We start from the raw sequence: 13973 nt of genomic DNA, 5'->3' as shown, positions 1-13973 counted from the left end.
CAATTAACATGCATTGAGAAATAATTATAAACCTTTTTGCTTTTTTATTTATTTTTTTACAAAGACTGCAGCATGGTGGTGGCAACATTATGCTGTGGGATGAGTTGGAAAGATTAATGGTGTTAATTATAAGGTAGTCGGTAAAGAAACCTCCTTAATTTTGCTGTGGAAGAATGGACAGAAAACAACCCTAAATATCTTTGTTCTAAAGGTTATATTTTCAGTCCTAAAGCCTTTAAGTATCTGAGGCAAGACTTGTAAATTAAAGTTTGCAGAAGCTTTCCATCTAAACTGATCAAACTTTAACTCTTTACATAGAAAAAATGACAATATTTTCAGTTTAATTGTGAGAAAAGCTGCTTAATTGTCTTTACAACTGTTGCAAAAGTTGTTTCTTAGTAATATTTGACTTGTAGGGTTTAATGAGGGTAAATTGAATAGATCTGTGAATGACAAAGCTTGAAGAGTGAGAAATACTGCTACAAGGCACCACATGTCCTTCCTTTGCCACTCGTCCTTAAAAGTCCACCAGTTCATTTCAGCTTTGCACACACAGCTGGTTTGTTCCCTGCCCTGACAGCTCGGCATACTGTAGCACAACCAAGCTCTTCATCCTCTCTCTGCCCACTTAACATTTGTCTGCTTCTGTCTTACGAATCTTGCATCCAGAAGCTATAGCCTTACACGACCCTTCACTTTTGTGTTTTGGCTGATGGACAATGTGGCCCTTGCAACGCTGCAGTGAAAGGTTGTGACCTTAAGCTGCGGCCCTGGAGCTGCAGTGGGGTGCTGCTGGTTTCCTAAATGCCAACAGTAATTACAACTGGAGGGGAGAGCGGCCCCCTGGGAAAGAATGTGTGGCACCGCCAAACAAAACTGCTGCTTCTATCTGCACAAAACGCAGCGTTAACTAGAGTGGAAATGTGTATTTATGTTCAATAATGGGTTTAAGTTTCTCCTTTGGTGGTTACTTGGAAAAATAAGTTATTTTGTAAGTTTTTAAGTAAAAGATTTCTCATTCACTGTTTTGGTGAATAGTTGTTATTTTAGTTGGCATTTGTTAACACAAACATGGAACTTTTCCAATATAATTTTGGCTAAGTAGCTAAATGTGGGTCACGCTGAACAATATAAGCACTTTAAATGGCTCTAATCGAGCATAAAAAGTGTGTCAGTTATTATATCCAGACTGGAATAGATTTTTTTTTTCCTTTAGGAAGCTCAATTTAAAACCTGGGAGAGTTTCTCATATTTCCGTCTATGCAAACGAGAAAACATGGATGTAATTGTGTGAATGCATCTCAGTCTGGCTTTTATCCCAGAGAATCCATGCTGTCACAGCCAGAACATTAGCAATATAGATCCAGGCTATTTTAGAGTTGCTCCATGGAGATGTGAGTTATTTCTCTACAGGGAGAAAGTGAAGTTTAATAAGTTTGGAAATACAAGAAGAGGACAAACTGAAATACAAAAGGACTGACAGCTGACTGGCTGACTGACACTCAAACAGAGGCTGACACAGTCAGGGGGGGATTTATGAACACAAACCCTTTTTTAACGACCTCTTGAGTGTGTGAGTGGATGTTTCTGTCCAGAAAATGTCATGCTGACCACATGAAGAGCTACAGCAACCCCCCCCCCCATGATTTCTGCAGTGGACAGCTGAAGCAGCCCATGTTTAATTCAGATCACTCTGACACACTGTAGGCTTACTGTGCAGTAGATGTCAGGAGCCATGTTGCTGTTCTTCTAACATGCATTTATCTAAAGGGTAATAATCTGATAGAGACTAGCTCAGTCTGTTTGATACTGCAGAGTGAGCCGGCTGTGTGTTTGAACAGATGATGTGATGTAGTTTGCTCTGACAGTGATTGTGTTGTGGTTTGGATGGATGTCAGCAGCTGGTGCCTCGTCTCACTACTTCCATTTGGCCATGAATGGATTCATGACTGGGAGCCAGGAGTTAGTTGATTTTTGAATATGTAGATTCAATTTGACAGTAATTTAATTCTATTTAAAAGTCAATATGTTTATTTGACATTTTTGTGAAACAGGAAACCTTTTATTATAAGATTTGTCTTCTTTTAAAGCCTTCTTTGTCTCCTGCTTTGTTTTTGGGTGGATTACTATAACATAAGACCTAACATTACTTTTTACCTCGTTTAAAATGTATTATTTACAATACTTCATACTTTATCCAGGTAGAAAAAGGACATCCCAATAACACTTAACTTTTTATGTTTATTGCAAAATATTCAAATTTAATCAGGGGTTTTTAGTTGTTAGTTCCTCCGATTATTCAAGTAAAACCATAACTTAAAAGAAGAAGACTAAAACCACATACAGTGTAGTCTTTATATGCATTTTTCATATTTTTGTTTTTATTGAAATAAGGATTTTATTACAAGACTAAAGCTTATATTTGATAAAGGATAAAGTTGTTTGTAAATTCAATATTTTTCAATAAAAAAAATGAACTTCTGACCTCTTTGTGCTTTAGATTCCTGTCTGTTTGCACAGGTGCGTATCCCCAGGTGTTGGAAAAATGAGCTTAAAAGCAGCTAGCTGAAAAATAAATTTAAAAATTATGAGTTTCAAAACTAATACAGGAAAAATAAAACAATCCAAGTGAGTTTAACATTGTCATACTGCTGAAATCCCCTCCATTAATCACGCTTCATCCCATCCCTCACTGTAGATATTTTCTGCTTCTAAAGCAGCTTATGGTTTCAGGAGCAGTTTTAGTTTTGGGAACAGATTTTTCTCGAATGTGTTTTCTGTAAAAGTGGTATTTCTTCCTGGGCTGAATCCAAATGATGAGCAAAGGGGAAAAAAAGGAGCCATCATGTTTACCTTTTTAAATGATCCAAGACGACTGACATCATTGTGTACTTGACGGAGTGTGATAATAGATTTGTTTGCGGATCCTTTGCCGCTGCATATTGCGTTATGGTTGAGCATTAGTAGCTAGCTGCAGCCCGTGCTCCTCTCAATGTGTTGCATTCTCTTTTCCGTTTGTTGTCACAATCACTTTGTGTCCTGTTAGACCGGTCTTTGTGCTGCCTCAGTGCTGTCATTAACCTTAATTAGGATGAGTGGAGAAGTTCTTTTGAATTTCAGCTGGAGTTAAAGTGAAAACCTGCTGTGTTTGGAAGCTAGCTTCCTTGTGCACTGCTGTGGGAAAATTTCCATTTAGGTTTTATCTCCACGGGCATTCTGAAAGCAGGCTGATCGCCATTGTGGTAGAGAAATGCAGATCTTATCATTCCCTGACTTCATCCCTCTCACACAAGCTTAAAATAGCTCCAGTACTTCACTCCATTACCTACTGGAAGTATTCTATTTACCAACTGATTTAAGCTATGTTTGAAAGACTTAATTTGTGTAATACATATTTTCTGCATCACTTTGTTGGTTTACTTATTCCATTACTAAATATTCAACTTGTTTTGGAAGTTTTGCTATCAATAATGACTTCAGACTTATAAAGCATTAATTTAAGCAATGTTCAAAAAGCAGGTGTTTGAACTTTAGACAAAAAAAGCAGCTTAAACTACTGAAATTAAGTAATTTCAGCTGGTTTTTCCTAAACATCATTCTTGGTTTTAGTTCCCATGTTGTTTTCAGTCACTAGATTTCCTTCCTTTGTTCTACTTTGACCTGTTTTCTTGCTTCCTGAAGCTTCACTTCCTCTCCGTTTTGGTTTCTGTGTTCGTTTTGCTTATTACAGGGATAATCTGAGATGCAGTTTGGAAAAAGTCTAGAATTTATCAAAGTATTTAAAATGTTAATAACCATATCTCCAGCCTTTATTCAGCATCTCATCCAGAGACTATCCGTCCATCCATCAGTAATGTCTGTTCTCTGTCCATCCCGCCATAAATCTGTCACTCTCCATTAATTTATCCAGCAGCATCTCAACTTTTTATGTTATAAATTATTAATTCACAGAAGTCAGGATTTTCAACATGTGGAAAAAGCCCAATCCCTCTAAACCGAACGACATGTTTTTAATTTTATACTTTACTCTTCATTCTGCATAAAAATAATTGGTGATTTTCTACTTTAGAGATTGAGCAGAATCAGGATCCACTGATCCTAATAGATGAGCAAGTGGCTCAAACTGATGAGGCTACAGCCTACTGGGCTCCACAATCCGGCCATCAACCGTTGATGATGAAGCTTGGCTGAAGATTATCCACCTGAACAGATCCATCTTCTATCAGTGTCCCTCTGCTTCTCACTGCTCCTGACCACGCCCCCTTAATCCCCCCCTGCTAATCTATACAACAAACCCTGCCCCTCAGGTTGTTTTGGCACCCACCAGTTTGGTTGCATATTTAAAATTTTCAGTGGGGGTGGAGTTACGTTTTGACATGGAGTTAGTTAGACTTTGTCTCCAGAGTTAAACCACTTCTTCATTCGCTGTTTTGACTTTTTCCTCTTAAAATCTGCACCAAAGTTTCATTGCCTGTTGCCAGTTTCCAGTTTATTCAGTTTTTATTTAACTAGATTAATGAGATCTACACTTCTTTAACAATTTCTAGCTTGGTTTCCCCACATATCTACTGTAGACTTTATCTTAGTTTTAAGTGACATTTCCCTCATTGTAGAGTTCTGATTCTGCCACAAACTCCCAACATAATCAGCAGAGGTGGGAATATTGTTCGAGACGTAGGAAAATCATATTTAAATGTCAAATCATTCTGGCTGAAACATGTATATAAATGTTCTTTTTATCAGACGATATTGTCCCAAAATATAGAACATTTCTATTTAAAAAAAAAATCCTGTCTTAAAATCTTAAATTTTTTCCCCATTATATTATGCAGACCAGTTAGTTATACGTCAGCCTGAACACCTAAATTCGGCCAATCGTATATCAACGGTCATCTGTCAATCAAAATTTTACGGTCATAGCATCTTGATACATATGTCGCAGCTAATATACGCAATGGTTGAAATAAGAAATCGGAATCATTTCCCTTCCCATTGAGTTCCGTCCCAGTTTTCAGGGGGATGGACGTCTATGTCTTCGGCAGGTGTAGAGCTAACAGAACTGGCAGCGTTGCGAGGCAAGGGCTCAAACATGTACGGCTGTAAGCCTTCTACACCAAACCAAGCTTCTGCCGCCCTGGCGTCCTCTTCCACAACATCTTCGTCCCCGCTTTCCTCCTCTAAATAAAAAATGGATGATGGAGGAGACTAATCCACGACCTCAAAAGACTAACCTCTCCTCCTCTTGCCTGTTTCCTCTGTCCATAGCGTTCCTTGACAGCGTCGTTTCTAAGTCACCAATTTAGTGCTACTTGGTCCTAATAGAATTTCGCATTGGGAACCTACTAGCACTAAGTCGCTAACTGGTTAGCAAGATGCTTCTGAGAAACCAGCCACAACTAAAATGCTTGTGAACTTTCCCCCACAACAATCCCGCCCCCTTGATAAACAACCAATCACATTCACTTTATTCACTTGTGTAAAGTTGGGCACCACTTGGGAGAATTGCAACGGTTGAAACAGAAGTTTCCCTACGACTTTAAATGATCGGAAATGATGCTTTGCAAAAAATAATGTTGGTTATGTAGTAAATCTACTATTATTCCGATCCTTCAAATTTTCAAAGGCAGGATTATTATCCAGACTGTGACCTCAGCTATCTAAATAAAAGACTCAGCTGTTTTTCTCTTTCAGACATTGCAGTTTGTTGAAGTATTGGAAAAACATAAACTGCATTTTTTTAAACTTCTGAATAACTTTGGTAGATTGCTGTGAAATCTAGTACCAGCATTCAATCATGCAATAGGTTGGATCCTGCTGACTATGCTTGGGATATTTAGGGTTTAAGAGGCCAAAAATAACAGCTGCTGGATGAAGTGTGTGTAAAATGTTTAGTCTCATTATTAAGCTCTTCTAACCCTCAGGATTTTGGGTTCAGTGGCACCTGTCCGCTGTAAAATAAAATAAAAACCTTTATCAGTTTGCTTTTTTTAGATTAATTTAATCATTGTTACATAAAGAACCACTTTTATTAACATGATTTTATGGTAAAGCAGAAGCCAGGGGCTTTTTAGGCCTGGAAACACAGACACATTAGCACAGCTCCTTTACAGAGACATCTGTTGTGTTTTAGAATAAGATAAATCTGCGTTTGAAAGTAGCTACCTGCGTCACGGAGAACACAGTCAGTCCTGTTTTTAAGGACTGTGTTTGGTAGAGAGGGAGTAAATTGCTCCTAAACACAAGTTCTTAGCCGACTTTTAGGATTAATGTCTGAACAGCAACGATATCATTCACTTGATTACGTTTAAGGGTTTCAATTGTTTTTCTGTTTGGACTTGGCCTTCCCTTGATTTATTCCTTAAATTGATGTAAAATTGATGGTTTTCATTTGAAAGATTGCATCTTTTCTCTTGTTCTCATTCTCCCATGAGTCTGCACCGTCTGGTGGCCTTTATGTTTAGTATTTTAATGCTGTTGCACTCATTCTTAGGTGCTAGATGGCTTCTAACAAAGGCTGTCAGCATTGATGAATCACTTCAGCAGCTGCCTCTACTGGACTGTAATGTTTTTTTTCCTTCCAAACTCTATGAACAGGTGTTTCAGTGGCTTCTGTAGCCCCAACAACTAGATGACTGGGAACGTGGTGAGCTTGGTGGTCAGAGTGGTCACCTTTGTTCTTCAACTGTATTTTTATGCAGAGCAGTTTGATCGTTAATCGAAGTGCAAACGCTTTTTTCTTCAGCTGTGTGTTTGAACAGTAAAGAATAAAACTTTCCCTAACGGTCTGCAACTGATTCCATCTCCCCCAGAACTCATCTGGGAGCAGTTTTACTGATCTCCAGGTTGCCATTATCAGCAAACCACAGCGCTGTTTGAGGCGGTCGGCTGCCTGCTTTGATGTGTGCAAAGGAGGGTGAAAGTCGTACAATTACTGACAAAAAAACTGTTCAGAAAGTGACAATGCTTCTCTGGAAATTTCAAAGATGGTGTTGTTGGTGTTGTTTTACAATTTTATTGAGGGAAAACATGTCTTATGTCTAGTATTATTTCAGTTTTATTTAGATCCAACACATGTTTTGGGTATTTCCATGTGATGTTTTGCAGAAAGTGTTGAGCAATCGTACAGTAGCTGCCTTCAGCTTGTCTTCATTGTTGCTTTTGCTAGACTTCGCTTCTCAATTTTCTTAACACTGTTATTTCTATTATTGAAACTTTTCTAGTTTTCTCATTTGCAGAATATTTATATCTTTAGCATTTTTGTCAAGCTGAAAACTAGTGCGTTTTTTTTTTTTTTAGAAATAAAGTACTCCCGTTTAATTGCTACAGGCACTTTGCTGTGACAAAAAATTATTGACGGTTAAAGAGCAGGGAAATTAAACATCTGATTAGATGATCATTCGTCAGGCTTAAAACTCCTCGATTCACGTCCCTCTCTTTGCACATCCAGCTTTATTGTCTCTATTGGGCTTCAATGCTAAAGCAGATTGAACTTAAAAATATCAAAGCATCAGCATTAAAGTCAGTTAAACAAACATTTCAGTAACTTTAACTCTAATAAGGCTAAATTAAGTTTGCGTCTTTGCAGCAAAAATGTGTGGTTACCCTTTAATTGTGGTAAAGGGCATCCTGCACTCTGTTGATAATTTAAAACCTGCTTAATTTTAGGTTTCTACTTAATGACAGCATTTCTGTTCTCACAGCTGTAACCCGTCATCGTGTGTGTGTGTCATAAAAATAGACTGCGGGTTTTTACTGTGAAGTCAGGGTGTTATTCTGCTCTGTTTCTCAGGGTTTGGCTCATCATCGCTGATTATCACCCTTGTGTTTTGGTCAGTCGTATGATAATCAGTTGGGGGAGTTAAGGGATTTTCCACTCTAGCTGAGGTGGAACCTGGTCTGACAGTGCGCTGATACAGTCATCATTACAGGCATTGTTTCCGGTCTCCTTATTAGGAAGCTGCATCCAGACACACCTTCCTTTGTCACTATTATACACCTGCAACAAGTACCAGCACTCTGATACATCATGTAATTTAAAGCTGCTTTTCTACTGAGCTCTGCTTCCTCTGAAACCTAATCTGAATACAATGATGGAGATTGCTAAACATCAGAGTGTTAGATCCCTTTATTTGGAAACTAAAGCTTACTATACAGCAGGTTTTTTTTTATTTTATTACCCACCTTCTGTGGAGTTAAAACCCTGAGCTGAATCATAACTGCTTTATAAATGTAGATTTTTTTTTCCAGCGACATTGAATGTTAAAGCTAAAGAACCTTAATTTTAGGGAAAAAAAAAAGATGGATCATATGGATGGAGTAAAACAGGAAAATATTTTGGTTCTTGTGCAACAGAAACATTGCAACTCAGGTGACGTAAAACATAAATTACAGCTGACAGTGGGAGGATAACCTTACGACACACATCAGATATTTTTTACCCTGATCACCCTCCTTCAGGCTAAATCCTACATGTTTTTTAGAAGATTGCTGCCAACGTCATAAGAGCAACCTCTAACCCTTCTGGCAGCGGCAGGTTTATTCAGTAACCAAGTAGAAGATAAGCTCGATGGTTACTCGCTGTGTACAACTCACTCTGCTGTGAACTTTGCTGGCGGTGCTCTCCAATACGCCTGATGTGCTTTACCTTTCAGTTCCTTTTTATGGTGCCATGAAACATGATCCAGCTTGTTGTAAACTAAATTATGAAATAGTAAGTCTTTTTTAAAGCATATAAAAATATCAAATATTATGATTTACTAATTTGCTTGGTATCTTCTTTGAAAATCCTCACTCTAAAGTCTTGCTTGATTTTAAAAGAACAAACTGAAACACGATTACAATACATCAGAAGGACATAAAGCTGCTGAGGAGTCACCAGTCTGCCTTGTTTTTGCCTCGCTGTCTGCCATGATCACAACTTTATTTACTCTATCTTCCTCCAAGGTCAGAACCATGAAGTTTCATAATGTCAGCTAGCACATATTTGCTCACACACACACACCTCTGGCTGAGTGTGTTGCACAACGTTCATGTTAACAGATCATTTGTAGGCCTCCATGGCTTCAGAAGTAGCAGATAAACTTGAACTCTAGGTTGGTTGTATAAATAAAGCGGTCGTGTTTGTATGAAGAAGTTTGTTTTAAAGAAAGCTAATGAGACAGTTAGTCTGCCAGCTTTTTAAAGGTATTTAATAAACATTGAAATGGTTCTGTGGTAGAAATGTTTTATTGAAAGTGAAGTCAGAAAGAATACAGCTTGGAAGGAGTAGTTTACTGTAATTTTAATACCGGTAGGTTCCCTCATACTTTGGTCTGTGCTGGTTTCTGTTTGATTAAGCCATGTCTCTTCTTATTTGATATTTTCTCTTTCCTTGTTTCTCATTTTTCCCACACTCCTCCTGTCTGTATTGTTGGTGGTGTTAGTGGACTGAGTTTCATCTTTGGGGTGGCCTCTGCAAACACTACAGCCGTGGTTTCTTCACAGACTGGATGTTCTATGTTCTGTTCTTCAAGCTATACAGAATGAACCACAGTGGGAACATGAACACAGCTCTGCAGCTTCATGTCAGTGTGGTCCTCATTATTGGGTTGAATGCAGGCTCCGGTCTACTTGTGGTCTGGCAAGTTTAGTCTGCAGGTTTTACTTGTTGGTTTCTTAACACAAACCTCTGGTTTTCCTAAGACAAAAAAAGTCAGTTTCTTTTTCTTGTTGTAAATCGTATCTTTTGATTGTGGTGAATTTAGCCATTTGACACCCCAGTAGAAAACTGTTCAAGTTGCTGGTAAAGATTCTCAGTTATCAATTCAATTCAGTTTATTTATATTGCACCAATTCACAACACAAGTCATCTCAAGGTACTTTACAGTTCAACCAGATCATAAAGTCAAATTGATTCAAGGTTTTCTATCTAAGGAAAACCAGTTGATTGCATCGACACACTGACTCAAAGACAATCCCTCACACAAAGCATACTTGTAGCGACAGTGGAGAGGAAAAACTCCCTTTTAACAGGAAGAAACCTCCAGCAGGATCAGGTTCAGTGTGAGCGGCCATCTGCTGAGGCCGACTGGGGTTCAAGGAGACAGAAGTAGAGACACAAAAAGCAGCTGTAAAAGGCGGCCCCTTCCAGGAAACAAACAGCCAGGCAGACGAGCTGCGAGCCAGCTCCCATGTCAGAGGATGAAGAGAGCACATCCAGCCAGTCACGGTCAGAGAAACAGGACTACACCGGAAACAGGCCGATCTCCAGCATCTATAAACAAGGGTGTTGATGGCAGCAGCACAGCTGATATTTCTCTCCAGGATGGCGTCACAGCCAAACGGGAACAGACCAGATGAAGCTACTCTGAGAAAAAGCAGAGAGAGCAGAACGTTAGAGATTGAACTAACAGATTCTCCAGAGTAGAAGAATAGAGAAAGAATGAAGCAGAATGAAAAAATGGGGGTCCCTATGTCCTCCAGAAGTCTAAGCTTATAGCAGCATAACTATAGAGATAGCTCAGGATAACCTGAGCCACTCTAACTATAAGCTTTATCAAAAAGGAAAGTTTTAAGCCTAGTCTTAAAAGTAGACAGACTCCAGCTAATAGTCCTTCCAAAAAAAGTAAAAAAAAAAAACAATCCACTAGAGTTGGTTTCAAATTTAAAAACAAAGTGCAGTGGTTGTTTTTCTTAATTTTTGAACTGTTCAACTTGTTTCTGCTTCTTTTAGGTGGTTATGAAACTGAGTTTATATTGGTGAAAGGACTCTGCATCAATAGAGGTTTGCTCTAAGATGAACAGCTTAATTATCTAAATCCTTTCAGATCAAGCCCTTCAGTGTTACAATAATTCATTGTGCCCACACAATGGCTCTGTGTGACCGCCTTACATCTGTACTTCATTCAGCGGTGCATGTATCCCTCAATCCTGATTTCTTTCAAAAATCCTGCAGTGTAAACATCGTAACTCACAACTGCTTTATATACATCACCAATAAAAATTATAAACAAATTTCACCAAATAAATCTTGATCAAATGCTTTTCTTAAGCTATTCTGAATATTTTATTTACCACTGTATTTGTAATGCTTGAGTTTGTAGACTGTAGAGTGCTGAATCTGATTTGATAAGCTATTCATTTGGTATGGACAAAAAAAAAATCTAACTTGGTGCCCTCACAAAGAGGTAGGAGGCGGTAGCATCCTCTGTATTTCAGACTTTTAAGTTGTTTAACATGCACCATAAAGATGCAAATGTGGTTTATTTTTTTAACTTTTGAAATAAAACATAGATATGTTTGACAAACATCCATCCTTATCTGGGCAGCAGTGTCTATAGATAATATGCTGACTAGGCTTTCCCTGCATCAAAGCTTTCTTCTACATGACCTGCTGGATTTGATTTTAGAAACAAAAAATGTCCTGAGTGAAAAGTATGCCTTTTACAAAACAGCGTTTTTACTTCATTTAAGAAAACAGAGATAACCTTTAATTGATTTATCATTGAATGCCATTTTACTGAAAGTAAAGCAGCATTTACTGTAAGTTGCATCTGTGGCTCAAAGATGTAACTAGGATTTACGAGTGTCCTTGAAGCCCATAAGCAGCTCATTTAAGAAGTTTTTCAAGTGTCTATTTCTCTCTGTAACAGAGGAAAGGTGATAGCACTTTAAAGCACATTGTTTTGATTTTTCATGAGGCCGTGTGGCCCCATCAGTACAGGAATGCTGAGAGGAAAGGTGTGGCTTGAGTAGACTCACCCCTTTGGATTCAACAGGAAGTTGCATGCAGAGAAATGGGCTGAAATCCAGGAGGGTTAGAAGGAGGAGAAAAAAAGATCATAATGAGGATTATTAGTAAAGCAATCTAGATCAAAAAATTATTTTATTCCCTTTTTTAATCAATGAATACCTTTATTTATAGCTGTCTGATTTCCAATGCTGATTTAAATGTTAAATTGCTGTTTGTTTTGTTGCAAAATGAATATTTGCACATTCCTTTGGTTTTAATTTACAAATACAGTAAAAAAAAAATAAAAATACCTCAAAATGCAGATTATTACTTATTCCCTGAATCAAAAATAGTCTCCATGGGTTGATGTTTGTTAGAGCTGCTTTAAGATATTAAATCAGATTAATATGTTTGTAGTATTTCTGGTGCGAAGGATTGCTTGGATGCAATATTTTGTGCGATAGTGTTGTTTTAAATTTGTTTCTCTTTTTTGTGCCGTACAGGTAAATTCTCTGTAACACAGATTTGGAAACTTTATTAAAGGGATGCAAGGAAAAGAGTTAAGAGGCAGTGATTATAACATATTCAGCAGAAAATGTTGCATGCATGTTTTCATCAACTGTGCTTCCCCATTTTTAGATTTTTCTGCCAAATAACTTCATTTTTGCAAATATTGCTAAGGATATTCCTTCCTCTGCATCCTTAATAAAGGCCTAATAAAAGCCATTAAAAAAACTCACCAGATAAAGTAAACCAAATTTCTCAGAACCTTTTAAAAACGTGTTTATTTGCCCCAGTCTGAAGCTGTTAAGGTGTAGCTGTCTCCCAGTGAAGAATCAAGCACAGACTTCCCTGCAGTGATGTCACATATTTACAGACTGGGGGAGGATATCAGACGAGCGTGACCGTTGTAAACAAAGACAGGAATGCAGCAGGTGTGTGTGAGATAAAAGGCTAAAGAAAGAAAGTGTTGTCTCTTTTAGACCAAACTATGGTGGCGAAAGGAAGCAGAGACTCTGTCGCTTTCTGTTCTCCTTTTTCTGTCTCCCAGAGTTCTGCTTTTTTTATACAACAAGTGAATGAATCTACATCTAGTCACTCTAGATCTGGGACTGCAGTGTTTAAGGAGCTTGATGCAGTCACTAAAGAGCTAAATGTGTTCATGATACATGCAGCACATGTAACCTTTAATCAAGCTAAAGTCAAGTGGAAAGAGGCCTTTTTAGATGATTATAATGTAGTTCCTTTCTGCTGCTGGTTCAGTGTTGATCTTTTGCCTTCAGTGGGAGGATTCGCTTTGTTCCTTAAAAGGACCATGATCTCATTGTGCCGCAGCTCCTCTCCTGTCCTGTTTGTTTAAATCCGGTCTCTCTCATCCTCCCAGTTCCCTTTAACCCCGTCTGCTCTGAGCCAACAGCCTTACAAACCATGCTGTACATTACAGAGGTATTTGCACCTCTGGAGTCTTTTTAAATGTATTACTACACCCTCACAACCTTCACTGTGTTTGTATCGGGGATTTTATGTAATGATGCCAACACAAAGTAGTACATTATACCAAGACTCAATCAAAACGTTGTATAATTTGCACATATTTCCATAGATAACCTGAGGGAAAGGGAAGCATACTGTTCTTTTTCCACCTTGAATCAGTACTCTCCTGTTACACAATCTTCTGTGTATAGCGGCTTAAGCTCAGTCAGATTGGATTAAGAGCGTCTTTACACATCAGTTTTCAAATCCTTAAATTGACTCATGCCTGGACTTGGTTGGGTCATTCTGTCTCACTTCAGGGTGAATATCTTTTCCATCCTGGATGAATAAAAATATTCCCTGAACATGATGCTGCCACCGCCAGGTTTCTCTATGAGGTTGATGCGTTTAATGTGATGTGAAGAGTTACGTAAAACAGTTGGACTTAAACGGCGACTGATCTGATCACGGATTGACAGACTAGTTACCAAGTAGATGACTTTTTTTTATATTATTTGAAAATCTAAAGGATGAAGCTTCTCAAAGCTGCTCTTATTCCTACTGTAAGATGCTCTGATAAAGGACCACTCCTTAGCTGCTAGTTGGACTTCCCCTTTCCTCACGAGGATCCATAATCTCCTCTAACTGCCACTTCCTGGTGAAGAGATTTGTCCCCTTAGAGCAGAAAGCCGCTTATAAAGGTGAGATTAAACCGCGAAGGAGAAAAAAAATAGACAGTTTTACCAGAAAGATGAAATCTAGGAAGCAGATTCTATTGTTAAACACCTGA

The 13973-nt window shown here is 38.2% G+C and overlaps 1 protein-coding gene across 4 annotated transcripts in view; it reads left to right on the top strand.

The window, feature by feature from the left end:
* Window positions 1-13973, top strand: part of rassf3 (Ras association domain family member 3) — a 72660-nt gene that overhangs the window by 46717 nt on the left and 11970 nt on the right. The gene's annotated exons all lie outside the window — the stretch shown is intronic.

Source organism: Cyprinodon tularosa, unplaced genomic scaffold, assembly GCF_016077235.1.
Source record: "Cyprinodon tularosa strain WSP-4 unplaced genomic scaffold, ASM1607723v1 ctg442, whole genome shotgun sequence".
In the NCBI taxonomy this organism is placed as follows: domain Eukaryota; kingdom Metazoa; phylum Chordata; class Actinopteri; order Cyprinodontiformes; family Cyprinodontidae; genus Cyprinodon; species Cyprinodon tularosa.
The sequence above is the reverse complement of the archived record's forward strand: the minus strand, read 5'-3'. Positions and strand labels throughout refer to the sequence as shown.